Genomic DNA, 9,778 nt, shown 5'->3' with positions numbered 1-9,778 from the left:
GTTCCCACTTGCCAAGAGGAGTCATTTCCCTTGGTGCTGGCAGAAGACTCCATTGATGTTACCTGTGGCTGCCTGTCAGGGTCTGGGCCAGCTCCTTCGGGCCCCGCTTTACATTTCAAAGTCCATGCTGGCATCCTGGCCCTTCTCGCCTCAGATTCCTGTTCTCTATGCCATCTGCCCCTCCCCAGCCATGTTCATTGTAACTAGAGTTTTCCTGCTTTGCCCACAGTCAGGACAAATCTCTGTCACCTGCCAGTCCCACAGCCACTCAGACCCAACCAAGTAAACACAGAGACTTATATTGCTTACAAACTGTATGGCCGTGGCAGGCTTCTTGCTAACTGTTCTTACAGCTTAAATTAATCCATTTCCATAAATCTATACCTTGCCACGTGGCTCGTGGCTTACCGGCATCTTCACATGGTGCTTGTCATGGCAGCAGCTGGCAGTGACTCCTTCTGCCTTCCTGTTCTTTCTTTTCTCCTCTCTGTTAGTCCCGCCTATACTTCCTGCCTAGCCACTGGCCAATCAGTGTTTTATTTATTGACCAATCAGAGCAATTTGACATACAGACCATCCCACAGCACTCACTCCTGACTCCGATCATCCTCCTGCCTCTCCCAGAGAGCCCTGGCCTTGTCCACCCTGCGTCCATTCTCTCTGCTCTGGACTCTTCCTGATGCCTCTGGCTACTTTATTTCTCTTACCCACAATAAAAACCTCCCCTTAACCCCAACCATGGAGCGGTCATTTTAGTGGTTTCTTTACTGTGACTCCTGCATGCGTACACAGCAGCTTATTATGAGATATTTTGTGACTCACTTCACTAATTCACCATAGCTGGCCTCCACTGCTTCTATAATTTTTGCCTTTTGTCAACATTGTAACAAACACTTCTTAGCATAAAGGTTTTTCTGTATGTCACATTGTTTCCTTAGAACAGATTTTGTAATTAGAATTATTGGCTTAAAGAATATGCCAATTTGTAAAGCTCCTGCTTGGATTGACTGCTCAAGTATCAACCAAACTTCCTCCCAGGTCTGAAAACACACTGTGTTAGGAACCATGTGGATTTCGGTTGGGTGGAGACAGTCATTCAATCCTGAGCAGGATCTCCATGTCTCCACCAGACTGAGCTCTCAGCCCTCATGCCCGGGCAGGGGCCCGGCTTCCTCATCATCCACCAGAGTTGAACAGCATCTTTACCAAGGGGCACAGCGTTTCCCAGGCCAGAGGAAGCAGGCTGGGGAGGACCTCCTCTGGGCATCCTAATAGTAGAAAAGAACATGTGGGTTCTCTACCTTTAGGGGTACACCTGCTGCCACGTACCTGCCGGTGCAGTGTACTTCAAGCGAGTCGTGTCCAGACCCTGGGAGAGCTCTCCCACACACACGAGTGCATTTAAGAACAACGCTCTCCTTCCTTATCTAGACTCCCATCAAGAAAGGCACACTCTGAGCTGCCTTTCTGCTTCAGCTCTGTCTGGAGTGAGTTGTGTGCCCACCCCAAGAGATATTTCCCAACTCTATCAATTTCCTCTTCTGCAAAAAGAAACTATTGAATTCCTGCGTATTTTAAGGTCCTTCATTTGGTCCCTGTCGTATATCTGAGATTGCTCCACGCTGCATCTTTACTGTTTATTTTTGGGTACATGAGTATCAGACAGATGGCATCCACAGAGAATGGTTCTTGGTGTTTAATCCACAAGTATTTGTTGGGTGTGAGTGGACCTGATGCTGTGCACAGGGACACAGAAGCAATGATGGAGGATCAGAACCGGGACATGGCTGTCTCAGGGAGGATGGAGTGAGGCAATCTGCTTCCTTCCCCCCTTGCTCTTGGGACCACAGCCTGCGAATGAAGTCTGCTCCCTCCTTATGCTTCTAGTTCTGGGGTTGCCCCCAGAGCTTTTTCTTATAACCTTCCTCGGCATAATCCAAGTGACAGGAGGCCCTAAGAACTGCGGCAGCCTACACCCACAGCTGGGCCTCACTGGGCCTTTGCGTCGGAGAACTGTTGTTCCTGGCTTTGCCAGAGTCTGTTATAACTTGTGGGTCGTGACGCCTTTGGGGGATTGCATATCAGATAATTTACATTATGGTTCATAACAGTAGCAAAATTGCAGTTGTGAAAGAACAAAGAAACAATTCCATGGTTGGGGGTCACCACAACATGAGGAGCTGTATTAAAGGGTCGCAGCTTTAGGAAGGTTGAGAACCACCCGTCTACTGGTTTTATGGGAGAAGAGAATGGGGGTGGAGCTTTTCTGCCTTTTTCTGCCTTGAGGTTTTCCAGGTGTTGCTTCCCTGGGCTGAGCAGCAGCTGAGCTGCGGTGAAAGCCAGCTGCAAGGGACCTTCGCAGGGACACTCTCGAATGCGGTGGGTAGACTCACAAAAAAGCAAAAGTGTCCTTAGAAGGCAATGAAAGGGACCAGTTAGGAAGAGACCGTGGAGGAGGCAGATAGGAGGGGCCTTGGCGAGCCTCAACCGTTGCCCTAGCTGTACCCCGCTGTCCTCAAGTCTGTGTGCAAGGGGTGCAGAAAACAAACCTCCCACGTGACCACTCCGTGGTGCGGTTGGGGCGGGGGTGGGGCAGTACTGTGAATAAGAGAGAACATGTCCAGAGCAGAGAGAGCGAGAAGGAGACTGAACATGGCCAGCAGACTGGATGTGGCCAGGGCTGCTGGAGGGAGAGAGGAGAATCGCAGGAGACAGAGGATAGAGAGAGCACAGGGAGAAGCAGGGGTAGGGGGAACTTGGCTACCCTAAAGAACAAAAGGATAGCTGGAAGGCGGGAAGCCTGGGGAGATGAGGAGGGAGGCAGAGATGCCAGAGCAGACTTTAAACTATGTAACAGCTATTTGTGATTCTGAGAGCACCTGGAGGCCAGCGTGTGCTTTGATATGCCGATAGGTAGCCAATGCCCTTTCTGCCAGAGGTAAGGGAAATCGCTCTTTTTGGCAGAAGGGAACCTGTTTCTCAAGTTCCTGAGGAAGACTGACTTTTGACTTTTGTATAACCACCAGAAATCCTCTTGTAGTGCAGGTTGAGCTCATTTCTGGATATTCGGACTACCTTTTGGAGTTTGGAGGATTGGAGTTTCCTTTGGATCTGACTCAGTCCTCTGGCAGTTCTGCACTGGACGGCCAAGGGCTCATGACCACAATTGTCTGCAGAGGATGAAGCGTGGGCCCTCAGAGCCCTTTCATGTCAACTCATCAAGAACCAGAGGTGCTGGCCAGCTTATGTTCCTGGGACAATAACAACCTGTAAGGGACAGGGGCACGAAGCCTGGGGACTTAGCCCCAAGCAGCATAAGCTCGGCAGAGCCAGGAATAGGGCGTTGCCTCTGCCTGTGCATAGGCTAGGGTGCCCCAGAGGTGACACTTGGCTTCTCCTTCCCTGTACTGTTTTAACTGCTCTCTCTAGGGTTTTCCTGAGGTTATTCCTGAGTTAGTCACTTTGCTCAAATCTCTTCTCCAGATTTTTTTTTTTTTAATGTAGCCAAGGATGACCTTGAACTCAGTTTGATTGGTTTGCTTTAAGGCTTATTTTACATTTTTAATTATGTGTCTGTGTGTGAGTGTGTGCGTGTGTGAGTGCAGTAGCCTTTGGAATCCAGAAAAGAGCATCAGATCCCTCTAGAGCTAGAGCTGCAGGCATTAATGAGACACCTGACATGGATCTGGGCAGTGAACTAGGATCTTCAGGAAGAGTAAAGCCAGGGTGCTCTTAACAGCTGAGTCTCTGCACTAGCCCTGACCTTGAACTCTTTGTTTGTTTAGTTGGTTGGTTTTGTTCTGTTTTGAGATAGGATTTCTCTGTGTAACAAACAGCCCTGGCTGCTCTGGAACTCAGTCTGTAGACCAGGCTGGCCTTGAACTCACAGAGATCTGCCTGTCACTGCTCCCCGAGTGCTGGGATTAAAGGTGTGCACCACCGTACCTTTGAACCCTTGATCCCCTTACCTCCACCTCCCGAGTGCTGGGACGCAGACATGTGCTGCCCCACCTGGTGCACCAAGAAATAATTCAAACGCCAAACAGACTAGATTCTGGCTCATAATTCTCTAAGAAGGAGGGCTGAACCCGTTCCCATGACAACCCACAGAGGCCTTCTACTCCCTTCTCCAGCCTAGACAGCCCAGACTCGCAAGATTGGCTTCTCCCAGAAGGGTATGTTAATGCTGGTGGGGAGGTAGAATCGGACAGATGGCACCAGGCTGCCCTGGAAGTACGTGAAGTTGATGGAAAATGCAAATTCATTGCTAATTCCAGGCAAACACAAGGTGGAGCCCTGGAGTCCAAATTGGGAGCAAGCAACTCTAAATATCACCGAGAGACTGCTTGTCCTTCATAGTAAGTCGAGAGAGCTCTGTCCATGCAGAGCTGCACAGAGATCCACAGACTTGGCTAAAGAAACTGGTCTTTGTGTGGCATGCCCTCTGCTGGAACAATTCATGATCAGCAGCTGGTCAGGAGAGAAGGAACCAGGAGGGCTCTGGAGCCCCCACCCAGTCCCACTGACCCTCCAGGGTCCCCCTGAAAGGCCACACCCTCCAGGCAGCCTGCTCCATGCCTGCCGCTGCTGGAAGGCTCGGCCACGAGCACCCACAGTCTCTCTTTTTGCTTTTCCCTGCTGATTTTGCCCACCTATGCTGCAGGAAGACACTGCCTACATCCTCTCTTCTACTAATTTATGAATTCCCAGGAAGAAAGGATATTTTTAAAAGGTTTACTCCCAAAGGAATTTGCACCTGCCTAGAAATGCCTGTTATAACTAAGTGCTAAATTCACATAATTGAAGGGAGTCCTTTGAATTCAAATGCCACATCTCCAAAGAGGCCCACTTAAAACACATCTATTAAAAGATGTAAACAAATTGCCTGGACAGTGAGTCATTAACCACTCAGGGTGTTGGCACATTAGCTGGGTCCAGAGCTCAGAGCCAGTGACATTATGGGAAATACTGTTAAATAGCAAAGACAAGAAAAGAAAGAAAATCTAGAATAAAGGGAGACTCTGGAGTGAGGCGACTGGGGAGGGCTGGGAAGACTTAAGGGCTGGAGGGGCCCAGAACGGTACCTCATACTTGCCCTGGGGGTGGTTATCTCAAAGGACTTCAAACGACATGAATTGGGTCCAAATGCAAAAAGGTCTAATGAAATGCAACCAATAGTCTTAACTGAATGTCTGTAAAACAACGTTATGTCAAGTTTATTAAATGCTAAATCTGGCGTGGATAAATATTCATTCCGTTTTAAAGGGTTTGTGGGTTAGATTCTCTCACTTCATAAGAATTCCCGGGTAGAAATGGTTGGCTCCTGGGAAATCGTAGCCAATTGTAATTAAATATTACTCATCGCCACGGAAGTTCCAAACCAAAATTATAATCCCCTGTCTCAAGTTTCCAGGGCAAATTGTACTTTATGTAGAGTGTGAGTGCATTTTAGTATACTTACTGTGATAAAACTGGGGGTCCCTGGGACTTACCGAGTCCATCAAATGGCCCTCCATGTCAAAGGCCAATTTCCTTCAGGATTTTACAGTGTCACCCCAGTGCTACCACAGTCCTGTCTGGTCCCACGTCATGCGTACCATGTGCATAGATATTTAGTAATAAACTTTTATTTGGGGGATAATTTCATATTTACAGAAAGGTTATAGAGACGGTGGAGTCCCTTGTCCCTCTTCATCCCTCCCCTCGTGTGTCGTGTGACAGTTACCGCTAAAACCAGGAAAGCGTGAGTGACACTAACAACTAACTCTGGAATTCATTTGGATTCCACCAGTTTTTAGTTTGTGGTACCACGATCTGACCTAGGGAACCACTTAGCCTTTAATGATCCGTTCCTGGTCTGTGACAGTTTCTCAGCCCCTCTGGTGCCCCCTGTGCCCTGTAGGCTTGAGAGGGGTGGTGTGAGCTGCAGACGGGGGGGGTGGGTGTGCGGGGATCCCTAGGACCCTAGAATCAGTGGGTAGCACAGGAGCTCCCATCTCTGACTTTGTTCCCACCGGAAGCAGTTCGGGTGCAGGGGTTTGCAGAATGTCCCTCCATTTAGGTCTACCTGATGTTTTTCTCAGGCTTAGGCGAGGGCTGTGGCTTTGGGGAGGCACAGCACAGAAGCTAAGTGCCCTGTTCTTTGTATCCTATCAGGGGCGTGGCACCACACAGCGTCGCTGGTGACGCCAACATCTCTGGCCCTCACGGAGTTTGCCAAGTGTCCCCTGGTAAAGTCACTACCTCCCCCTTCCATGATGTGTTTGGATGGGAGTCTGTCCCACAACAAGGGCACAAACTCCACCTCCAAGAGGGCATTATGTATTATTTGTAATTCAGCTTTAAGGAAGGTTTGTTCCCTATTATCACCTATTTATTGAATCATTAATTTATACCATATAGATTCATTTATAGACTATATTTTGGGCTCCTATCAAATACCACGTCACTTATTGACCAAATTATTTTAGCTTCAGCCGCTGGGATCTTTTTTGAGTTGGGTTCTGTCTCTGACATCGTTAGTCCCCTTTCTGTGGGTACAGTGCTTACCCAGGGCGGGCTAACTTTATGGAGAACAGACGTTCACAAGCGTGCAGAGGTGGAGGCTGCCTGAGTTTCCTTTCCCTTCGCTGTGACACAATATCTTGATAGAAGCAGCTGAGGCAGGGAGGGTTTATTTTGGCTGACAGTTCAGAAGTTACAGTCTATCATGGCGGGGAAGCCACAGCAGCAGGAGCCAATCATACGGCGCCCGCGCTCAGGAAGCAGCGGTCCGTGAATAAATACGGTTGCTCACTTCCATCCCTCCATTTACAGAGTCTGGGGTCTTGCGGCAGGTCTTCCACACTGAAGCAATCAAGATGCTCTCCCACAGACATGCCCAGAGACCATCTCCCAGGTGATTCTGGTCAAGTGGACAATGAACCCTTAACCGTCAGGACTCAGTCTCTATTTGTCAGGGTTAACAGCGCTCATAGACTTAATATCTATCAAAAGGGGATTTATTAAGTAGGCTAGCACAGGATGGTCTGGGCAGTCCAGCAGCAGCTGTCCCAGTAGAGAACTCTGTAGTTGGTCAGTCCACGAGGCTGGGTACCTCAGCGGTCCCACCCCAGCAGCTGTGGTATTGAGGTAGCAATGGCAGCAGTGGCAGCGGCAGCCACAGGATGGGCTGGCGCATCAGCAAAGGCAAGCAGGAGCTGGCAGAAGCCAAGCTTTTTGTGCCATACCTCCTTTCATCTGGCTGCCCGCCGAAGGTGTTCCCCACGGAAGGTACTGCCCATGTGAGGGTGGCCCCACTCATTTTAAATAACCAAGACAAGAAGATCCGTCACAGGCATGCCAACTGGCTTGCCTTTCCGTTGGTCCCAGATCCAGTGAAGCTGGCGACTAAGGTTACCCAACACAGAGGCTGGAAATCCAAACAGTGTGGCACAGACTCCAAAGAGGGCTCCTCACCTAATGACAGACGTTGATGACAGGACGTGTGTGGGACCGTGCCCTCAGGAAGCCAGGGATCTGTGCAGGCCAGGCTACCAGTCACAGAGGAACGACTTCAGTTCTTCCTGAGAGCCCAAGGGCAGCCCTGTCACCGAACCCAAGGTCCAGTATTCCCCCTTCCACACTGAGACCCGGTTCTCTAGCACGTGAATTCTTGTAGCACAAACAACAGCCAAGTCATGGCGCCATCTTTCCCCTCCAGTAATGGGGATTGAACCCAGGGCCTCACACAGGCTGGGCAAATGTTCCACCAATCCTACCTTTGAGTTTTCTGAGCATTTCCTTACTCTCTGCCTCTACAGATCTTTGACTCTATGACCTTATTTGTGTGTGTGTGTGTGTGTGTGTGTGTGTGTGTGTGCAAGCGCGCGCGTAGGTTTGGGTGCAGGTGTGGGGTTTTAGAGTCAACGTTGTCTGGCTTTCTTGAGGCACTGTTCACCTTGGGTCTACTTGTTCGTTCAGTTTGGTTTTGGGATTTCCTTTGGTTTGTGTTTTGAGGCAGAGTCTCTCATTGGCCAGAGGCTGTCAACATAGTCTATGCCGGCCATCCAGAAAGCCCGGGGGACCCACCTGTTTCTGCCTTCCCAGCACTGGGTTGGCCTCTTAGACACTGTTCTGTTGCTTTGAAGAGACACCACGACCAAGGCAACTCTTATAAAGGAAGGCATTTGATTTGAGGCTTGTTTATGGTTTCAGAGGGTGAGTCCATCATCATGGTGGGGACCATGGTGGCGTGCAGGCAGGCATGGTGCTCGAGAAGTCGCTGAGAGCTACATCCTGATCTGCAGAGAGAGAGAGAGATCGCCTGGGCCTGGTGTGGTCTTTCGAAACCTCCAAGTCCACTCCCAGCCTCACACTTCCTCCAACACGGCCACACCTCCTAAACCCCCCCCAAACAATCTACCAACTGATGATTAAGCATTCACATGTGTGAGCCTAGGGGGCCATTCTCACCCCAGGTGACCACCACCACCAGCGTGGGTTCGGAGCTATAACTCAGGTCCTCATCCGTGTGTGGCAAGCGGCTTACTGAGTTATCTCCCAGCTCTGGCAGGCTCTCTGAATATTTGCCCTCCACTTCCCATCCTCCCAAAGTACAGCATTTAGCTAGGAGTGAGGTCACAGGTAACCCACCTTTCCCAGCCAATCAGCAACGAGGGTTGACCTCTGACCAGTCTCGCTGATGGTTCCAGCCTTTGTTGTCATTTATTTTGCCCTTTGGGGACACGGTCATGTGACACAGTCTCTAGACTGACTTGGACACACACACACCCACTTCCAGCTTGGCCAGCAACTCTAAGCGGAAATGCTGCAAACCAGCCCCAGGTTCTTATCCATAGACGACCTGAGGAGTGGATGACTTGGGCCTCCGTCCTCCTCCGTGCCTGCCGACTGGTGTGGGAGCCATAATGGCCATTTCCTACCAGCTGGAGCGGCGGCGACTGAAGACGCTGTCTAATGGTGCTGCCGATAGCAGGGCCCGGTCTGTCCCCGCCGACAGCTCTCCATGGTACCCCTCAGGCAGCAGAGATGCACCAACAAGACCCTTGGAGAGAAGACAGTGCAGCTGTGACGGCGCAGAGGGCAGCCGGCCGCTCGGGAGTCCGGGGAGAGCAGACACAGCGAGAGGTGCCACGGCTGAGCAGCCGCGGTGTGCCCAAGTAGGCTCACCAAAGGCTTGACTCCACACTCAGTCAGAGCGGATGTTTGCTGCTGCTGCTCCTGACCTGGTCCCCGGCTTCCGACCCTGCCCCGGGAGAAGAGAGCCCAGCTTGTCTGGACACTCAGCCGCTCTGCCGCCCCCGTCGGGAATTCACACCCGTCCTGGGAATGAGCGGCCCTCCCTGGGAAACTAGTCCCCTGCTTTGATGGCAGTTGTCACAGAGAAACAGGATGTCTGAAGCCACACAAGAATAGCGTGTTCTCCAGTGGCTGGTGTCTCCCGCCTGACACTGCTCGGGAGGAAGTGAGCGTGCGAAGGGAGCCAGCGGCAGATGGAGGGGCCAAGTGGCGGCCTGCTGCGGAGTCAAGAGAAGGGCGCCTCCCGCTTCCAAGAAGTTTTTTTTTTCTCTTTTCTCTCCCCCACCCGGGCCTCCCAAGTGTCTTTTTTGGGTCTTTGAATATCAGATAGTGAATTTGCGACAGAGTTAGTCTCAAACCCTTCTAGCAGCGAGTCCCGAGCATCCGTCAAGAACACAGCCTGTGCTGGAGACCCACAGCTCAGTGTCTGTCTTGAGCAGGTCACGGCAGAGCTCCTGGCAACGAGACATCCAGGTCA

The sequence above is a fragment of the Peromyscus leucopus genome, chromosome 20 (genome assembly GCF_004664715.2).
Source record: "Peromyscus leucopus breed LL Stock chromosome 20, UCI_PerLeu_2.1, whole genome shotgun sequence".
In the NCBI taxonomy this organism is placed as follows: Eukaryota; Metazoa; Chordata; class Mammalia; order Rodentia; family Cricetidae; genus Peromyscus; species Peromyscus leucopus.
This window is presented reverse-complemented; position numbering follows the sequence as displayed.